Source organism: Lolium rigidum, chromosome 1, assembly GCF_022539505.1.
Source record: "Lolium rigidum isolate FL_2022 chromosome 1, APGP_CSIRO_Lrig_0.1, whole genome shotgun sequence".
NCBI lineage: Eukaryota > Viridiplantae > Streptophyta > Magnoliopsida > Poales > Poaceae > Lolium > Lolium rigidum.
Window position 1 is genome coordinate 25,981,300 of NC_061508.1, and position 21,345 is coordinate 26,002,644.

A 21,345-nucleotide genomic window follows, 5' to 3' on the forward strand; every position below is an offset into this window, starting at 1 on the left:
CTATTTTCCGGTGCCATTGCTCATGTGTTATTGCTACTGATGCTGTGTTACTGTTACTATTGCTCTCATACTATCGTCTGCTTTCACATCGCCCCTGTTATTAGTGCTTTTCCGTGTGCAAGTTGAATTGACAACTCAGTTGTTAAGGCTTATAAGTATTCTTTACCTCCCCTTGTGTCGAATCAATAAATTTGGGTTTTACTTCCCTCGAAGACTGCCGCGATCCCCTATACTTGTGGGTTATCAGAACTCCTCTGATCAACAAAGTAGATTTACTTATCATTGGAACCCTCCTTGGGTTGAGCTTCCTTTGGATCAGCTTCAAGCTGTTCCCTAGTCATCTTTGCTGGTGGTATGCCCAAAGCAGTCCCCACTCTCTGCATGACATGTATAGGAGTGACTGGAAACTGATGCTCTGCATGATCTGTGCTCCCATCTCTTATCTGACACATCATCAGACTTCTGTGATGAACTATTAACCAACAATAGCTTGGCTCTGCTTTTCTTTTTGATTTTTGGCTGAATTGTCACCATAGGCTGAGGCCTATATCCTTCCATCTTGAGACAGCTTCTAGTGAACCTCCTCTCAGACAATTGAACCACAGGAGTAGCAACCTTCCTAGCTTTCCTTTTCTTTGGTGTGGAAAAGGATACAGACACATCCACTGAGTGCACTTTTTCTACACCATCACCTTTTTCTCGCTCATCCTCCTGCAATAGTACACTACAGTTCCCATCCATCTTGCTCTTTCCCCAAGCAGATTTATCAATGAAAGCAAACAAAGATCCTTGCAATGGAGCAGCAATAAATTTGGACATCATAACTGGCAGTACCTTGCTTCTCAGTCTATTCCATTGCATCACAGGTGGCAGCTCAGGCCCAATGAAACAAAGGGAAAGTTCACAATGCATAATCTGAATATTAATATTACCATGCTGTCGTTGTCTGAGGTATGTCCATGGCTAACATGTTAACCGATGAACCGGAAGAATCGGACAAATTGACCACCATGGACTCCTCGCTCCCGTTGCCGCAAATCATCCACCCGATCAGGCGGGTTCACATGATCTTGTGCATGTTCATTATCGTGGAAATTCTGCACTTCATCCCACCCTATCTCGGGGTACCGAGGATTCACAAATAAGTTCCGATTAGGCACCAATTCACCGGGGAGAGGATGAGGATTACCATCCAGGGGCATGGGGTCTTCATCGACGAGCAAAACCTCTCGCAAAGTCGGCAGAGAGGATGTATACAGGTGCAGTCCAAGATTCCTTCACACCACCAATGGTTGCAAATTTTCCAAACACCACATCTCTAGGAACCAATTGAGGGGAAGGGAAAGAAGCATAAACAAGCACTCTATCCTTCACTGGATCATTGCTATTCCAGCTGTGGTACTGACCAAAGGTTGAGACAGCATTAGCAATGTCAAGGTTATTTCTATAATCATAGGGTCAAGAAAAAGGATGTGGCTAAACTTCAGGCTTGGATGGACTCTCTACCTTAGGTTCTAGTTTCTTTTTCTGTTTTTTCTGTTTTCTTGTTCTTTCTGTACATATGTAACTGTGTTGGGTTTTGATTTTAATAAATAATTTGCTGTGAGGCTTTGCCTCACAGTTCTCTTTCAAAAAAAAAAGGTTATTTCTATAATCTGGGTGTACCCCCAAGAACATAAGCCAGGCCCTTCTAAATCATATCGTTGCACGGTGATTCTGGGGAGCTTCACCGACATGCAAGAAGCGCAACGATCTGTTTTGAATCTGATACACTCCATGCTGCACTAATGCATTAACAGAATTGGGGCTACTGATCTCATACATCCCAACCCCAAACAAGCTAGGCTGCATAGAAATAACATGTCTCTGCAGAGGACCAACCAAGAAAGCATTCACCTGTTCCCTCCAAAACTCTTCCCCACGAGGCGGCGGCGGAGGATCAACCGTGGCAATGCAAGTAGTTCTGGTGCTCGCTGCGGCGGATCTTGCGCAGCCGTAGTAGAAGGTGCGAGGAAGCCGAGTTGGGCCGCCGTCGATGATCTGATGCCCCCACGGCAGCCATGGCAGAGGGTCGACCTCAAAATTCGCCATAGGAGTAGTCGGAGCAACAGAGGAAGGAGGAGGTGATGAACTGCGTGGACTCTTGTCGTTGGTTAGGATATCCGGCAAATTTAATGCCAACTCCCCTGTCTTGGAATACGAACCGACTAGCTCTTCTGTCGGCCCATTAGCAGTAACCTTGTCCGAGCGCAATCCAGCTTGCCTTGCCATTTTAGGAACCCAACACTTACCCAAAGAAGCCTTAGTAGACAAACAATTCCTTTTGATATGTCCATAATTAAAGCAACCACGACAGTGAATATTATTGAGACAATCTTTTGTTGTATGGCTCATACTAAGGCATCTTTGACACTTCCAAACTTTAAACACCATATCATCCACCATCTGATTGAAAAGGTCTTCCTCCTCAATATGATCAGAACTCTGTGTTTCAGTGACAATGGATGGAGCTTCTACCTCCCTTATCTGTTCAGATGTCTCAGCAGCATAACTCCCTCCAACATCATGTGTTTCAGTGACAATGGGTGGAGCTTCAACCTCCCTTATCTGTTCTTGATGAATTGGTACAGTAGTACCAAAAGAAATAATCGGAGTAGACTGAGTTTCATAACAATGTAAAGCAGCTTTACCAGATGTCTCAGCAGCATAACCCTTTTTAGCTTCATAATGGATTTCTTCCGCAAAAACAAGCTTTTTATTAACTGGAACCGTATGCTTAAGAGCAGATTTAGGGACTGGAAGATTGAGAGCATGCATACCCAATTTTACCCTTCTCCTGGATGGACTTATTAGAGTCCATTGCTGATGATTATCATGTTGCCACAGAGCAAACTCCCTCTTCCAATTTGGGCCTCCATCACTCCACAAGTGAAAATAGCATTTAAATTTCTCAGAAGTAAAAATCCTCTTTTGGATAATATAAAATCCAACTGCTTTACTAGCCACTCTGAAGGAAAAAACTCTGTCTCTCAACTGCATCACATCAAGAGATCCACAAAAACCCCCCAAAGCGGCCTCCAATGCTAAGGCAACTGTTTCTTCTGCCATTCTGAAAGATGCTCTCCCAAAAGACACCACCAAGGAGAAAAAATTCTTCCCATTTAAAGGGTGAACAGTACTTGAGAACTTACGCAAAACCTCCTTAGCAAAATTTTCTCCCGCCTTAAAATCTAGCCCCAAGGTGATAGCAGTATGCATAGCAAAGGAAGGACTAGGTATCATAGGTTCAGAAGCAGGCATATCAGTGCAAGGAGCATCATCCATAACTTCTACAGGTGTTAGAACCGACGTCCCTGGCATATCCGACAAGATATCTTCGGGAACCTTCTGATGTATCGTATGGCCATTCATAACACCAGAGACAATAACCGAATGAATCCTAACAACGTGATGCTGCAAACTCACCTTAGAACCAGTCTTGTAGTGAGGTTCCAACCGAAGAGCTTGAACCGCAATCGGCTCATCTCTTGCATTAATCAAAACAAGCCATCCATTGTAGGACCAGAATATCAGAGAACCATCATAGGACTTCATACGGCCACGATCTAGATCCTTCCTCGTAGAGTAAGTAACCTTCCAGATCGAAGTTGCATCAACACTCCGACTTTCACGCGGACTAGGGTTGGCGGATGATGCGTGTAGTTGACACGTCCGTTGGGAACCCCAAGAGGAAGGTGTGATGCGCACAGCGGCAAGTTTCCCTCAGTAAGAAACCAAGGTTTAATCGAACCAGTAGGAGTCAAGAAGCACGTTGAAGGTTGATGGCGGCGGGATGTAGTGCGGCGCAACACCGGAGATTCCGGCGCCAACGTGGAACCTGCACAACACAACCAAAGTACTTTGCCCCAACGAAACAGGTGAGGTTGTCAATCTCACCGGCTTGCCTGTAACAAAGGATTAACCGAATTGTGTGGAAGATGATTGTTTGCGAGAAAACGATAAAACAAGTATTGCAGCAGATTTGTATTTCGAGTATTAAAAGAATGGACCGGGGTCCACAGTTCACTAGAGGTGTCTCTCCCATAAGATAAAAGCATGTTGGGTGAACAAATTACGGTCGGGCAATTGACAAATAGAGAGGGCATAACAATGCACATACATGATATGATAAGTATAGTGAGATTTAATTGGGCATTACGACAAAGTACATAGACCGCCATCCAACTGCATCTATGCCTAAAAAGTCCACCTTCGAGGTTATCGTCCGAACCCCTTCCAGTATTAAGTTGCAAAGCAACGGACAATTGCATTAAGTATGGTGCGTAATGTAATCAACAACTACATCCTCGGACATAGCGCCAATGTTTTATCCCTAGTGGCAACAAGCACAACACAACCTTAGAACTTTCCGTCACTTCGTCCCGGTGTCAATGCGGGCATGAACCCACTATCGAGCATAAATACTCCCTCTTGGAGTTAAAAGCAAAAACTTGGCCGGAGCCTCTACTAGTAACGGAGAGCATGCAAGATCATAAACAACACATATGTAATAACTTGATAATTAACATAACATGGTATTCTCTATCCATCGGATCCCGACAAACACAACATAGAGTATTATAGATAGATGATCTTGATCATGTTAGGCAGCTCACAAGATCCAACAATGAAGCACAATGAGGAGAAGACAACCATCTAGCTACTCGCTATGGACCCATAGTCCAGGGGTGAACTACTCACTCATCACTCCGGAGGCGACCATGGCGGTGTAGAGTCCTCCGGGAGATGAATCCCCTCTCCGGCAGGGTGCCGGAGGAGATCTCCAGAATCCCCCGAGATGGGATCGGCGGCGGCGGCGTCTCAGTAAGGTTTTCCGTATCGTGGTTTTTTCGCCTCAGGGGTTTCGCGACGGAGGCTTTAAGTAGGCGGAAGGGCGAGTCGGAGGGCCGACGAGGGGCCCACACCACGGGGCGGCGCGGGCCCCCTTGGCCGCGCCGCCTTGTGGTTTGGCCACCTCGTGGCCCCACTTCGTATGCTCTTCGGTCTTCCGGAAGGTTCGTGGCGAAATAGGCCCCGGGTCTTCGTTTCGTCCAATTCCAAGAATATTTCGTTACTAGGATTTCGAAACCAAAAACAGCGAGAAAACAGGAACCGGCACTTCGGCATCTTGTTAATAGGTTAGTTCCAGAAAATGCACGAATATGACATAAAGTGTGCATAAAACATGTAGGTATCATCAATAATATGGCATAGAACATAAGAAATTATCGATACGTCGGAGACGTATCAAGCATCCCCAAGCTTAGTTCCGCTCGTCCCGAGCGGGTAAAACGATAACAAAGATAATTTCGAAGTGATATGCCATCATAACCTTGATCATACTATTTGTAAACATATGTAGTGAATGCAGCGATCAAAACAATGGTAATGACATGAGTAAACAAGTGAATCATGAAGCAAAGACTTTTCATGAATAGTACTTCAAGACAAGTATTAATAAGTCTTGCATAAGAGTTAACTCATAAAGCAATAAATCAAAGTAAAGGCATTGAAGCAACACAAAGGAAGATTAAGTTTCAGCGGTTGCTTTCAACTTGTAACATGTATATCTCATGGATAATTGTCAACATAGAGTAATATAACAAGTACAATATGCAAATATGTAGGAATCAATGCACAGTTCACACAAGTGTTTGCTTCTTGAGGTGGAGAGAGATAGGTGAACTGACTCAACATAAAAGTAAAAGAATGGTCCTTCAAAGAGGAAAGCATCGATTGCTATATTTGTGCTAGAGCTTTTATTTTGAAAACATGAAACAATTTTGTCAACGGTAGTAATAAAGCATATGAGTTATGTAAATTATATCTTACAAGTTGCAAGTCTCATGCATAGTATACTAATAGTGCCCGCACCTTGTCCTAATTAGCTTGGACTACCTGGATCTTTGCAATGCACATGTTTTAACCAAGTGTCACAATGGGGTACCTCCATGCCGACTGTACAAAGGTCTAAGGAGAAAGCTCGCATTTTGGATTTCTCGCTTTTGATTATTCTCAACTTAGACATCCATACCGGGACAACATGGACAACAGATAATGGACTCCTCTTTAATGCATAAGCATGTGGCAACAATTATTATTCTCATATGAGATTGAGGATATATGTCCAAGACTGTAACTTCCACCATGAATCATGGCTTTAGTTAGTGGCCCAAAGTTCTTCTCTAACAATATGCATGCTCCAACCATGAAGGTGGTAGATCTCTCTTACTTCAGACAAGACGGACATGCATAGCAACTCACATGATATTCAACAAAGAATAGTTGATGGCGTCCCAGAAACATGGTTATCGCACAACAAGCAACTTAATAAGAGATAAAGTGCATAAATACATATTCAATACCACAATAGTTTTTAAGCTATTTGTCCCATGAGCTATATATTGCAAAGGTGAATGATGGAATTTTAAAGGTAGCACTCAAGCAATTTACTTTGGAATGGCGGATAAATACCATGTAGTAGGTAGGTATGGTGGACACAAATGGCATAGTGGTTGGCTCAAGGATTTTGGATGCATGAGAAGTATTCCCTCTCGATACAAGGTTTAGGCTAGCAAGGTTATTTGAAACAAACACAAGGATGAACGGTACAGCAAAACTCACATAAAAGACATATTGTAAACATTATAAGACTCCATACCGTCTTCCTTGTTGTTCAAAACTCAATACTAGATGTTATCTAGACTCTAGAGAAACCAAATATGCAAACCAAATTAGCAAGCTCTAAGTATTTCTTCATTAATGGGTGCAAAGTATATGATGCAAGAGCTTAAACATGAGCACAACAATTGCCAAGTATCAAATTATCCAAGACATTTTAGAGTTACTACATGTAGCATTTTCCAATTCCAACCATATAACAATTTAACGAAGAAGAAACTTCGCCATGAATACTATGAGTAGAGCCTAAGGACATACTTGTCCATATGCTACAGCGGAGCGTGTCTCTCTCCCATAAAGTGAATGCTAGGATCCATTTTATTCAAACAAAACAAAAAACAAAAAACAAACCGACGCTCCAAGCAAAGTACATAAGATGTGACGGAATAAAAATATAGTTTCAGGGGAGGAACCTGATAATGTTGTCGATGAAGAAGGGGATGCCTTGAGCATCCCCAAGCTTAGACGCTTGAGTCTTCTTAAAATATGCAGGGTTGAACCACTGGGGCATCCCCAAGCTTAGAGCTTTCACTCTCCTTGATCATATTGCATCATACTCCTCTCTTGATCCTTGAAAACTTCCTCCACACCAAACTCGAAACAACTCATTAGAGGGTTAGTGCACAATAAAAATTAACATGTTCAGAGGTGACACAATCATTCTTAACACTTCTGGACATTGCATAAAGCTACTGGACATTAATGGATCAAAGAAATTCATCCAATATAGCAAAAGAGGCAATGCGAAATAAAAGGCAGAATCTGTCAAAACAGAACAGTCCGTAAAGATGGATTTTATTAGGCCACCAGACTTGCTCAAATGAAAATGCTCAAATTGAATGAAAGTTGCGTACATATCTGAGGATCATGCACGTAAATTGGCTTAATTTTCTGAGCTTCCTACAGGGAGGTAGACCCAGATTCGTGACAGCAAAGAAATCTGGAACTGCGCAGTAATCCAAATCTAGTACTTACTTTACTATCAAAGACTTTACTTGGCACAACAAAACTCAAAACTAAGATAAGGAGAGGTTGCTACAGTAGTAAAAAACTTCCAAGACACAAATATAAAATAAAAATACTGGAGTAAAAACATGGGTTGTCTCCCATAAACGCTTTTCTTTAACGCCTTTCAGCTAGGCGCAGAAAGTGTAACTCAAGTATTATCGAGAGATGAAGCATTGACATTACCTTGGGCTTTACCCTTACCTTTCTTATCCTTACTCTTTGGCTTAGGGAATATATGACTACCCCGGGTGTAGAGGTGAATTTTATGGTGCCTTCTCTCACGTCTATGACTGCTCCCAATAATTTCAGCAGGGATCTTCCGAGTGTGATTTGTCCTGTTCCTGCGCATTCAATGACAAGGTAATCAACGGATATTGTTATCCCAAGAATGGTTGTATGCACACCCGCAGCTATCCCTTTAGGAATTATAACAGAGTTATCAATAAGAGTTATTCCTTCTCCCCCTTCGGTGAATTCCCAAAGTTTCAAAGATTTATGAATCCCCTTAGGCATTAGGCAAAATTCAGTCATAATATCACAATTAGCACGAAGAGTTTGGTTACCTATGACAATTTTAATAGTAGGTTTCCACAATGAAGGTTCGAGTTCACTAAAACTTGATCAAGACGGTTACGAATGTATCCATAATTTTCATTTAAGCGAGATGCACTTGTCTCAAGAGTATTTAATCTATTATGAATGCTAATAAGGGCTGAATCAAAATTATTAGATGAATCATGTGATGCAACCAACTTCTTTATGGCATTAAAAGCTTGATCCCCATTACAATGGAGGAAATCTCCTCCCACTAGAGCATCCAAGGCATATCTATAGCGAATCATAAGACCAAAATAAAAATTACTAAGGAGCAAACTTAGAGTCATTTGAGGTTCAGTTTTACGATAAGAAGTAAAAATTCTAGACCATGCATCCTTAAAACTCTCAGTAAGGTTTTCCGTATCGTGGTTTTTTTCGCCTCAGGGGTTTCGCGACGGAGGCTTTAAGTAGGCGGAAGGGCAGAGTCGGGGGGCTGACGAGGGGCCCACACCACGTGGCGGCGCGGGCCCCCTTGGCCGCGCCGCCATGTGGGTATCGCCACCTCGTGGCCCCACTTCGTATGCTCTTCGGTCTTCCGGAAGGTTCGTGGCAAAATAGGCCCCCGGGTCTTCGTTTCGTCCAATTCCGAGAATATTTCGTTACTAGGATTTCTGAAACCAAAAACAGCGTAAAACGAGAACCGGCACTTCGGCATCTTGTTAATAGGTTGGTTCCAGAAAATGCACGAATATGACATAAAGTGTGCATAAAACATGTAGGTATCATCAATAATATGGCATAGAACATAAGAAATTATCGATACGTCGGAGACGTATCAGCAGATCGTAAAACCTCCAAATAGGAGCGATCAGTGGTACTCAGGCACGAGATCTGCTCCACCACATCTACCAGATGGCAGGGAAATTCCATCGACATATCCATCGAGATAGAGAAATCAGGAGGTACAATCTTGGCGTCGACAGTAGTACCCTCTGCATCTAGGAGAACTAGGCGGCGACGATCGACGTGGAGGAGAATGTTACCCGAATGAATGGACTTACACTTTTTTTGCAGTATGGTGGAATACTTCACTGCCCATCTCTCACCTATCAGATCCGTCTTGTCGTCGTCCAAATGACCTAGGGTTGAATCGCCAGACACCATCTTCGATGAGATCACCGGGGCAGACATGAGATCTGGGCGGAGAATCGTGAAAAGGGTATGTAAATGTGGAGGGAGGAACGCCGGAAAAGATGACTGGATTGGAAATGGAGAAACACCAGAGATCAAAGAGATCGCCGGTGCAAGGGTTCTAGGGTTTAGGAGGTGGCGTGGGAGACGTCATCTTTCTAGGTATACTCGCCTTTGTCTGAAACCATCACACGTGATGTAAAAAAAAATGTTTTCAGATTCTTGTATGTTATGCAACCTACTATTAGGGAGGGTTTACCCGGTTAGCCAATTTTTAGATTCTCAAAATTCCAAATGAAAATATGAAAGCAGGAAGATTTTAGTTTTTTTCCAGAAATTTAGAATTTTATATATTTTTATTTTTTATTAAATTAAAATTAATAATTATAAGATTTTTTGAATCCCAGAATATTATTATGACTTTTAGCAAATTATAATATTTTCAAATTTTCAGGTTTTAGGTTTGGCAAAAAAAATATTAAAAATTTACAAAATAATTAAAAATAATACAAATTAAAAGTTAATTTTATTTATTTATTCAACATTATTATTACATCATTACTTTTGTTTATTAAAAAAATTATTTCAAATTTAAACAATAAAGAAGTGTGACATCGACCAACATGTTAATAGGATTGATATGATAATACTATCACATACATGCGCGCGAAGCACTTGGAAGTGGAACGGGATGGAACTCGGAAGTTAAGCGTGCTAGTGCGGGAGTAGTGTGAGGATGGGTGACCGACCGGGAAGTTTGACCACGGATAAGTGTAGTTAGAGACTAACGGAAATCTAGAAATTCTGGAAAAAAATGAGTGAAAAAAATAAAAATAAAATTATGAAAAAATTTGGTTAAAAAAAATTAAACGAAATAGTCTTTAGTACCGGTTCAGATGGGAGACCTTTAGTACCGAATCTTTAGTATCGGTTCCAAAACCGGTACTAAAGCCCCTTTAGAACCGGTACTAAAGAGGGATTTCTCTACTAGTGTGATTTCATGAATGGCCAGCAAAGCGAAGGCCCAGTATTAATGATTTCAGGTTTGCGCAATGTTTCGTGTGCATGCTTCCTTGTCTGAAGGTTTTGGTTTCATCCTGCTTTTGCTTCTTGTGTTGTGTACTTTTGAACTGATAAATTAACATCCGTTGTTAGTTACTCCACGTGAAAAACTGGGCTCAATGCAACCACGTGTACCTAAGAGTGGGATGTTCAGAGCGACCATCGGAACAGGTACGCACTCACGTTCGGCCCCCTAGGGCGACACCGGAGAGGAACCATAGCTGTCGCCAGGAACTCCTCCGGGTGGCTTCCCTGCCACCGCTACCATCGGTGTTGGCCACAGTGGCGGCGACCCTCGGTGCCAAAGGTGCTGGGGAGCGGAGGTTGCGGTGCGACTTCATAGGGGTGGCTTCCCCGTAGGCGTGGGCGACAACCTTCCTCGCGTGGCCTCCATGGGGGATGATGCGGGTGGAGGTGGCTGGCTATGGGTCTAGGATACCGCCTAGGTCCGTCATTGGCTACAACATCACGGTCGGTGGTAGCACGGAGCCAAGCTATGTGAATAAAGGTGGTTTGGCTTTGTTGATTTTCGAGTGCCAAGTCGCCGAAATGCTTCATGCCGGCCTTCTCGATCCGGTCGCCGACAAGTTCTTGTCTTCCTCTCGGATGGCGCATGTCGCTGCTGGATCTAGACCTGAATCGTGTTAGAGCAATATGCTTGTTGTATTACCAGGGGCGAAAGGTCACAATATATAGTACATGTACAGGTGCACATATGCAGAAAACCCCTTAACATATGGGGAAACTACAATAGACAGATATATACATCTAACACCCCCCCCCGCCCCCCAAACTCATGGTGGATCCACGACACTGAGTTTGGAGAGTAAGAAATCATGCTGCGCTCGAGTCTGTGCCTTCGTAAAGAAATCCGCCAACTGCAAATCTGAAGGCACATAATGAACCGCAACAACATCATCCTGTACCCGTGCACGTGTGTAAAAAGCATCAACACCGATATGCTTGGTCAGCTCATGCTTGACCGGATCACGTGCAATACCGATAGCACCTGTACTGTCAGACAAAAGTGGAGTGGGTGTCGTAACAGAGACCCCAAAATTTGCAAGCAACCACCGTAACCAAGTCACCTCAGCAATCAACAAAGCTATAGCCCGCAACTCAGCCTCAACACTCGAACGGGAAACTGCGACCTGTTTCTTCGTCTTCCAAGCAACAAGCGAACCACCAAGAAACACACAGTAAGCAGAAAGCGAACGACGATCCGTAGGATCACTCGCCCATGTAGAATCCGAATAGCACTGGAGCTGGAGAGAGCTGGAACGGGGAAAGAAAAGGCGACGAGTGATCGTACCACGAAGATAACGAAGGACACGGAGGAGATGACTATAGTGAACAGTGATAGGAGCTGAGACAAACTGACTTAGAATATGAACAGGATAAGAAATATCAGGACGAGTGACAGCAAGATAAATAAGACTCCCAACAAGATGGCGATAACGGGTGGGATCAGGAAGAGGATCACCATCGTGGGACGAAGCTTAACATTAAGCTCCATAGGAGTATCGACCGTGCGCTCATCCCCAAGAGCAAGCATGAGCAAGAAGATCCCGAATGTACTATTCCCGAGAGATAGAAAAGCCATCGAAGTGGAGGAAACCTCAATGCCAAGAAAATAGCGAAGAGGACCAAGATCAGTCATAAGAAACCGATCACGAAGACGAGCCTTGACGAAGGCAATATACTCAGGATCATCACCGTAATGATCATATCATCAACATAGAGAAGATGAAGAGTACGTCCACGAGGAGAAGTGTGAACGAAAAGTGCTCGGATCATGAAGACTAGGAGAGAAACCAGCAGCAGTCACCACAGAGGCGAAGCGCTCAAACCAGGCACGAGGGGCCTGTTTAAGACCATAGAGAGAACGTCGAAGACGACAAACCATCCCATCGGGAACAGAATACCCAGGAGGAGGCTGCATGTAAACCTCCTCACTCAACTCGCCATTAAGAAAAGTATTCTGAACATCAAGCTGGGAGACAGACCAGCGGCGAACAGAAGCAACAACAAGAAGGGTACGCACAGTAGTCATATGAGCCACATGGGCAAAAGTCTCATCATAGTCACGGCCGTGCTCCTCGCTGAAAACCACGAGCCACAAGACGCGCTTTATAGCGCTCAAGAGATCCATCAGAGCGAGTCTTAATTTTATAGACCCACTTACACGTGATGGGACAAACACCAGAAGGGGAAGAAACAAGATCCCAAGTGCCAGTGCGCTCAAGCATAGCGATCTCCTCAGCCATGGCAAGCTGCCATTCAGGATGACGCTCGGCATCCCGATAAGAAGTCGGCTCGAAAACGACAGAGAGACTATACTGACTAGGAGAGTAACGAACTGGAGCACGACGCTGACGAACAGGCCGTGAAGGGGGAAGCTCATCTGCAGAAGACAAGTCATCAGAAGAAGAGGAAGAAGGGACAGCATCGGAAGGAGCCGAAGCCGGAGAACGAGGAGTACTAGGTGGACTAGACGAACGAGAGGATGGCGCCGAAGGAGGCGCATCAGAAGTAGGAGGGAGGGGAGGAGGGACAGCAGGGGGTGCATCCGGAAAAAGAAGAAAAGAGATATCATCCACCGAGTAAGTACCCGAGGTGGGGCGAGGATAGAAGGGACGCGTCTCATCAAACGTGACGTCACGAGAGATGCGCATCCGACGACCAACGGGGTCCCAACAGCGATAGCCCTTATGCTCATCACTGTATCCGAGAAAACACACTCAACGGACCGAGCGGTCGGTTTGGTGCGTTCGCGAGGAGGCAGAAGGACATAGCGGACGCAACCAAATGAACGGAGAGTCGAGTAGTCTGGAGAAACACCAGAGAGACGCTCGAGAGGAATGCCACCTCGTAGGGCAGCGGAAGGCTGAATGTTAATGAGGTGGGCCGACGTAGCGACAGCCTCAGCCCAGAAATGTGGCGGAAGAGAAGAAGCAATCATCATAGCACGGGTGGTCTCAAGAAGATGATGATGCTTACGCTCGGCGACGCCATTTTGAGCATGCGCGTCGGGACAAGAAAACTGAGCGAGGGTGCCCTCCTCGGCAAGGACACCACGAAGGTGCTGGGAGATATACTCACCAGCAGAGTCAGCACAGAACACGAGAATGGGTGAGGAATACTGAGTGCGGACCATGGCCGCAAAACGCTGATAAATAGAGAGCACCTCACTGCGAGAGCGCATGAAAAACACCCAGGTGTACCGTGAAAAATCATCAATAAATAAGATATAGTATCGATGGCCCCCTTTCGAAGCGAAGGGAGCTGGACCCCAAACATCTGAATGGACCAAATCGAACGGTCGCTGAGAGACAGACACACTAGTAGGATAGGGAAGCTGAATCTGTTTGCCTAACCTACAACCCTGACAGTGTAACGACCCATCTCCAGAGATAGACCCTAGAAGGCCACGATGAACCAAAGACGACAGGCGAGAGTCACAAAGGTGACCAAGACGATGATGCCACTGCTGAAAAGAGCCGGTGACCGAGGCAACAACCGGAGGAGAACTGGCAGATGGAGTGGCGGTGGAAGGAACACGAAGCCAGTCTAACTCCCAAAGCCCCGGAGACTGACGGCTACGAGGGCCAGCTCCAATCAGGGCCTGTGTGCGACGATCCTGAACCGCACAAGACTCAGCGTCAAGAATGACGCGACAACCAGAATTGGTGAGCTGGCTAGCAGAGAAAAGGTTCATCTGAAGGCGAGGAACATGAGAAACATCAGGGACAGAGAAAGAGGGAGTAGAAAGGGTGCCTCTACTAGAAACAGGAATAGAGGTACCATCAGCCGTGACAACATGGACATGAGAAATAAGAGACCGAAGAGCAGACAGAATAGAAGACTCAGAGGTCATATGAAAGGAAGCTCCGAATCCGGATACCACGGGGACGTACTCGATCGTGTAGAAAGTGGTGGTCGCGCAGTGCCAGAAGAGCTAGTCACAGAACCAGCAGTGCCCGGCGAGGAAGAGTCTGGAGTAGCGAGCAGACCACGAAGACCCCTGAGAATGTCCCGATCGAGAGAGTGCAACCTGCAGAAGATCCCGAAGAGCCAGCCCTGGCGACGATCCTGGAACTGCTGACGTAAACTGGGATCCCGCGTCCAGCAGGTGGAGGAAGTGTGGCCAACGTTGCCACAGTAGGTGCAGTGAGGACGAGGGCGGAGACTCGGACCGCGAGGCTGCTGACGTAAACTGGAATCCCAAGCATCAAACAGGCAGTGAAGCTGCGCTATCTCATGCGCAGAGAGGGGCGCGACTGGAGAGGTCGACGTACAATCCGTTGCCGACGAGGAGCTATCACCCACACGCACAGAGGCCACCAAAGGGGGCGACGGAGAACAACATGCCGATGAAGACAGAGTCGGCAAAGCGCGGTCATAACCACGTGAAGAGGATGAAGACAGAGTCGGCAAAGCGCGGTCATAACCACGTGAAGAGGCCGCGAAAGTCGATGTAGAGCGGCAGGCCGACGTAGACGGAGTCGACGAAGCGCGGCCATAACCGCGGGAAGAGGCCGCAAAAGTCGATATAGAGCGGCGGGCCGACGTAGACGAAGTCGGCGAAGCGCGGGCAGAGCCGCATGAAGAGGCCGCAAAAGTCGGTATAGAGCAGTGAGCCGACGAAGAAGGAGTCGCTGAAGCGCGGGCAGAGCCGCGTGAAGAGGCCGCAAACGACGACGAAGAATGGCTAGCCGTCATACACGGAGGCAGCGGACAAATACCAAGTACCGAAGGGAGGCCCAAAGATAAGGCGGGATCAGCGGAAGAAGACATCGGGTAACAACAGCCGACGACAGTATTTTTTTTTCTTCAGATGGAAGTCAACTCAGGAGAGAGAAAACGGATCGGGTCGGCGCGACACGGCAGAGCGGGACGGGGCGATGCGGCAGAGCGGGGCGGGGCGATGCGGGGGAGCAGGGAAGAGCGGCCGGCGGCGGCAGCAGCAGGCGGCGGGGACGGGGACGGCCGGGCGACGGGGGCGGCAGCCGGCGGGCGACGGGCGGCAGCGGCGGGCGGTGGCCGGGTAGTGGGGCGACGGGGATGGCCGGGCAGACGGATGGGAGCGGCCGGAGGAGGAGGGCCGGCGGCGGCCGGAGCAGAGGACGGCGGCGGACGGCGGCCGGAGGTGGGAGGCGGCCGGAACAAGCGACAATGACGGCCAGACTAGTAGAGGACCAATTTTCGCTCTGATACCATGTTAGAGCAATATGCTTGTTGTATTACCAGGGGCGAAAGGCCACAATATATAGTACATGTACAGGTGCACATATGCAGAAAACCCTCTAACATATGGGGAAACTACAATAGGCAGATATATACATCTAACAAATCGATCCGTTCGTGTGCACCCTTATCTTCGGCCAGTGAGGCTTTGTGAGGGCTTAGCGTGAAGCTTCGCTTTCTTGTTGGCGCCATGAAATATGTCTAAATATAGATTTCCAAGGTATTGATAGAGGTGGATAAAGTCATGGTTTCTGTGATCGGAGGTTTACAATGGCGGAGAGATGTATTGGCTCCGGACAATAACGTGTGGCACAGGTTCAAGTGGACTGCATTTTTCATGGAGCTCGTCGAGTACCGAGTCACGAACTCAACGGTGAAAGCCCAAAGTCTGCCCTTCATTGGTTGTACCAGACAGTGGTCTTGTTGAAGGAATTTTTGTGAACTCAGACTTTCTCCAAAGTGAAAACCCAAGTTCTTCGATTGGGCGACGATGACGCTTTTGCATTGTTTTTATTTCTTGGAGGCGTTGCTTGTGGTTAGATTCTTTTTTGGTCTGGGTATTGTCTCCGGTGGTGGTTAGAATATTGTTGTTGTGAGTACATGATCTTTGTTTTCTTTTTTTTTGGTGGTGTGTATCCTTGATATCTTTGAACATCTTGTTAGTGCAAAGGCTAGCTGTAATTGGTAGCTTCGAGGTATTGATATATTCCATTTATTGACGAAATGTATACCTAAGAATATAACTTTATTATTTTTGGGATTTACCATGAAAATATATTGAGATCACACAATGATGGATTGGCCACATTGTTACAACTCACAGCAAGGAGCACAAATAGCAGCATAACTACATAGCTCGCTCATTTCAAAAATTAACAAATCCTTTCTGTTTCAAGCTGTCAACAGTCTCCATGATGCTCGTCTCCAGCGGGGTCAACCTGATTCCCAGGCTTATTATCTTGTCCTTGGACGCCTGAAATTTTGGGACAAATGGATTGTCCTCTGCACACCTAACAAGAGGTATTGTTAAGGAGATGTAGAAAACATTTAGTGTCTGCATATTATCCAGACAAAAATAAAAGGAAACAACATTTAACAATATGTGGTATATGTTGTAACTATGGTACAATAATCTTGTGGCGCACATTATATAGATTTAATATTTAACATTACTTTTAAGGGGGTAGCATTTTTAAGTTCCTTGAATTTCGCTACCTGCAGCAGTTGATAAAATGTATCCAAGAAATATGAACTTACTCCTCTGGTACCAGAATAGAGGGGTACATATCTTGTATGATCTTTACAAGCTCAGAATAGTGCATAACTCTCTCAGCCACGCAATACCTTCCTTTTGCTGATGGAACTTCATAAGCAAGGACATGTGCCATCGCAACATCTTTAACATTCACCAATTCATGACTTACATTAGGATATATAGGTGTTCCTGCAAGAAATTCGTGTAAGTAAAAGTATCCTTCTGTATTTCTTTGCTGATAATCTACATAAATAAAAACATTTAATGGCATCTTTTGCAAAAAGAAAACATTTGAGGGCATCTTTCGCAAAGAAAACATTTAAGGGCATATGTTGTTTCCGGTGGGAAGGAGACATTGGTTTAACGTGTTGAGTGAATTTGAGGGTTAACCCGTTCAACAGATTTTCATCTGAATTACTCTGTTTCGTGAATTCCTGCCACCTTTTACTCCTTTAAATATTTGGGAGTGATCTGCCAGGTGAGTCCCTGCCGTCTTTGTGAAAAGAAAACTATGTGTTGAGTGAACCTGACTGACAACGCCCACTAGCCAAAACGCCCAGAAAATCTTTGAAGTGGTAAAAGTGGAAAAACATTACTAGTGTTAAATGAGTTAATTAGCTTCAAATATGTGAAACTAGGAGTAAACTATAATGGTTTATACATTCTTTTTAATCAGACAATATTTTCTTGCGTTCTCGTTGATGGGGTATGTCACCATAGTGCCTTGTTTATCTTGATTAGAGATTATTAAACAGGACTCTACATCTATCAAAGAGATTCTTCGGGTTCTCCTAATCCGGAAAAAATGCTTCTACTAATCACCATTGCTTGTACTTAAATAGCTTGTTATTGAAAATCTTACCGTCGACTAATTTCATGATTGCTCCGGCGCCAATGTTCAATTTAGGCTGCAGTAGGGGGCCAATCACCCATCCTGGGTTTATCGTGACCAGATCAAGTCCATAATCCTTTGAAAAAGTCCAAGCAGCCTCCTCCGCAAGGGTCTTGGACAAGGCATACCATCGCTATAGCAGCAAAACATAGGAGCAGAGAAACAAAATGGTGTTACTAGCTTTGTAGTGGAACGGTCAAAACTGTTCTAAAATGATGTGCAAATCATTTGTAGGACAAGAATTAGCATGCCAGTTGTGAAAGACCTGCTCTTTCTTGCAAACTTCAGAGCTTGAAAACCATGTCGGTCCTAGGGCCTCTCTTGCGTGAAGAGGAGGACCTACCGGAGGCCTGGACTCGTGATCTGGCCGGAGGGTTGAGTTCCGGAAGGCTCCGCCGGCGAATGTAACAGTGCTTTGCCTGGAGTTTGCTGGATCGGAGGTATTCGGTCGTGCGCACCCATGTGTTTATTCCGACCGTTTGGTTCTGGAGGGAGCGGCGCGAAGCTCTTTTTCTGTGTTGACATCAAGTGACTATGGATCCATGATGAAAGTCGGAAGAAGAGAATTTCATGAAGGCCGGAGGGGAGGACTAGCTAAGGAAGGTTCAAGTCTCCGCGTTGTTGAGGGGCTTGCTTGGTGTCCGGGCTTCACAGCAGCGGTATGAAAGTGGGGGCGACAACACATGTGAAGCGCAGAGTCCTACCTTTCAGGGTGAAAACCCAAGGTCTGGCCTTAACTGGTTGTGTCTGGCAGTGACCTTGGTGGAGGCATTGTTTTGAGAGTGGGGACTATCTTCAGGGTGAAAACCTAAGATCTTTGATCGGGCGACGACGGTGTTGGAGCACTGTTCCCTTCTTGGAGGCGTCGTTTTTTGGAGAGTCTGCAATTCATGTGTTGTCATGGTGGTGGATGTATTGCTGTTGTTAGGTCCGTGATACTGTAGCGGGACTTTTGTTTCTTAGTTTCTTTTCCCTTTTTTGGCTGTGTGCATCCGTAGTGCCATTAGGGTGGTGCGTTGTTGCAGAGGCTAGGTGTAATTGGTATCTCTCGATATTAATATATTCCCTTTATCGAAAAAATGTCTCATCAACAACTACATCAGGCGTTCTTGGTCGCCCGTTCACTCTGACAGCAGCCATGGATGATGTGAAAATTACCCTCTCCACCGAGGCTTTCTTGCATGAACTCAGCACATTTAGTGTCCCCTTCAGTGCAGGATCAATTAGCTCGGCCTGAAAGAAAAGAATAATGCATATGGGGAATTCCGCGTCAATCATGCATCTGTCAAACTGCAGTGTAGAATTTTCGCACGGTAATACAAGCAAACCTGTGGGTCTTCAGCATCTGGAAGGACTGGAGAAGCTGTATGGAACACGCAGTGACAACCGTCAACCGCGGCATCAAAAGACCCTTCTTGTAGCAAGTCGGCTCTGAACAAGTGGAGCCTGCCTCCAGCTCCGTCCATGGCGCGAAGGTGCGCTGTCTTCTCGGTGTCATCTGAAATGGAATGGGTACAGCTGATTGCTTTTTGTTCGATGAAAGAAGTTGGAGAAGGCATAACGACGGAGAGTTGTTACCAGGGTCGCGGACGGTGGCGCGCACGGTGTAACCGCGGGCGAGGAGGAGCTTGACGATCCACGACGCGATGTATCCCGACGCGCCCGTCACGCACGCCACCTTCGCCGTCCCCGTCGCTGCCCCGCCCTCCGACAACGAACTCATCCTATCTCTCTGACTCCGGTTTTTCCCTCATCCTCTCATACCAGCTCCCATATACTACTGGCAGGGTATACTAGTAAGAGTATCAGCGTAGAGCAAGCTACCATGTGTTTTCTGTTGGATAATTAGGCACAATTTTCATGATTAATTCCAGAATATAAAGCATGACAAAAGTAACTACTAACATGTGAAACTCGAACATACTAGATGCAGTGATCAACATGAACAGTAGCAGAGCAAACGGTACAGCATCCATCGCTAAACAGATCGAGATATGTCGCACGTACCGATCTGGTGGTGGTGGCGGTGGAGGTGTAGCAGACGATGTCGCAGCAGTAACGTTGTTGATGACAACGTTGTTGACGACGGGGACGACGGGTCGAAGTAGACGGCGTTGAAGACGACGGTAGGCAGCACCGCCCGACTTGGACGGAAGGCGACCCGTGGTGAAGAGCTTGAGCAGTCGCGCAGAGCGCTTCCCAAAAACCTAATTCGCCCTCTCCCGTACAGGATCGCAAGGACGAGCGGTTCCGGAGACCTGCTCACCCGTTCGCCGATGCACGTCGGCTCGCGGGATGGAGTAGGCTACGATGGCGGCTCATCCTGAGCTGCAAAAAGTAAGGAAAGTCTCGGCTCGAGGCTCAATCCACTCACCACGAGCGCGGCGCGCGTCGTGATGTGTCGTGTCGAGTCGAGTCGAGACGAGCGAGGAGGAGGAGGAGCGCGCGTGTAGCACTCCTATTCTCACTCACTTACTAGTGGTGGAACAACCCACCTTATAAGGTGGTCTAACTTCCTCCCAACTTTCCATGTGGGACTAAACTTCCCACCTCTTGCCACTCCCTAGTGAGCTGCCACCAACTTGGGCTCAAACTCACAAGGCTGCCACTATGTGGGCTTTGAGATTTATAGGAAAAACTGAAATCTAATTTAGGCCACTAAAAGCGGGCCCAATATTTCAACAATCCCCCACCAGATCTCAAATCCCCATTTAGAGATTTACCAATACTCGCTGCTTGTTTATATACCAGTGTTTCAGCGGAGACTGTTAAGTTGAACTTCCGCCTAGAACCTTAAGCTACATCCATTCACACTTTAACAATGGACTAAGCCTTGAATTGCAAGTTTTGCGTGAACAGGGTTTCACTCAAAGTCATAACCAGTACATGGCTGCCAGTAGCCTACCCCGCGGGTGAAGCATATGCGTCATACTTCATGGTCTCTTCATGAGTTTACTAGAGATCACCCAAATCTCATAGATTGCGACGTTTAACAATCGGACTCATATAGGTGTGTTATTTCAAGAATGCTCCGTAGGACAGCATCTTTGCTAAAATAGCCAACATAAACACATTAAGGCTTGTTGCCAACCTGCCTTACAAAGAATCGAGAGTTGTGCATCTTCACATAGAGAGGGTTACATAATACTCTCCTCAATTAAACCACTAGTTTGTTCTTCCCAGTGTCCTAATTCACGGGATCTCCGATCACAAAGGTTGGGTTACCACTATGACGTAACATCAACGGGTCTCAAACCCATCTCCCTCGATGCACTTTCTATCACATTACGTGATAGTCCCTTTGTAAAGGGATCTGCCAGGTTTTTGTCCTGTTTGAATATATGTAACAGTTATTACTCCGGAGTTTCGCAATTTCCTGACAGACTTCAAACGTCTCTTAACGTGTCTTGATGACTTCGCGTTATCCTTAGAA

The 21,345-nt window shown here is 45.9% G+C and overlaps 1 pseudogene; it reads right to left on the minus strand.

Moving 5' to 3' along the window:
• Positions 1-16,549: 16,549 nt before the first annotated feature.
• Positions 16,550-19,635, minus strand: LOC124705781 (annotated as a pseudogene).
• Between the last annotated feature and the right edge of the window lie 1,710 nt (positions 19,636-21,345).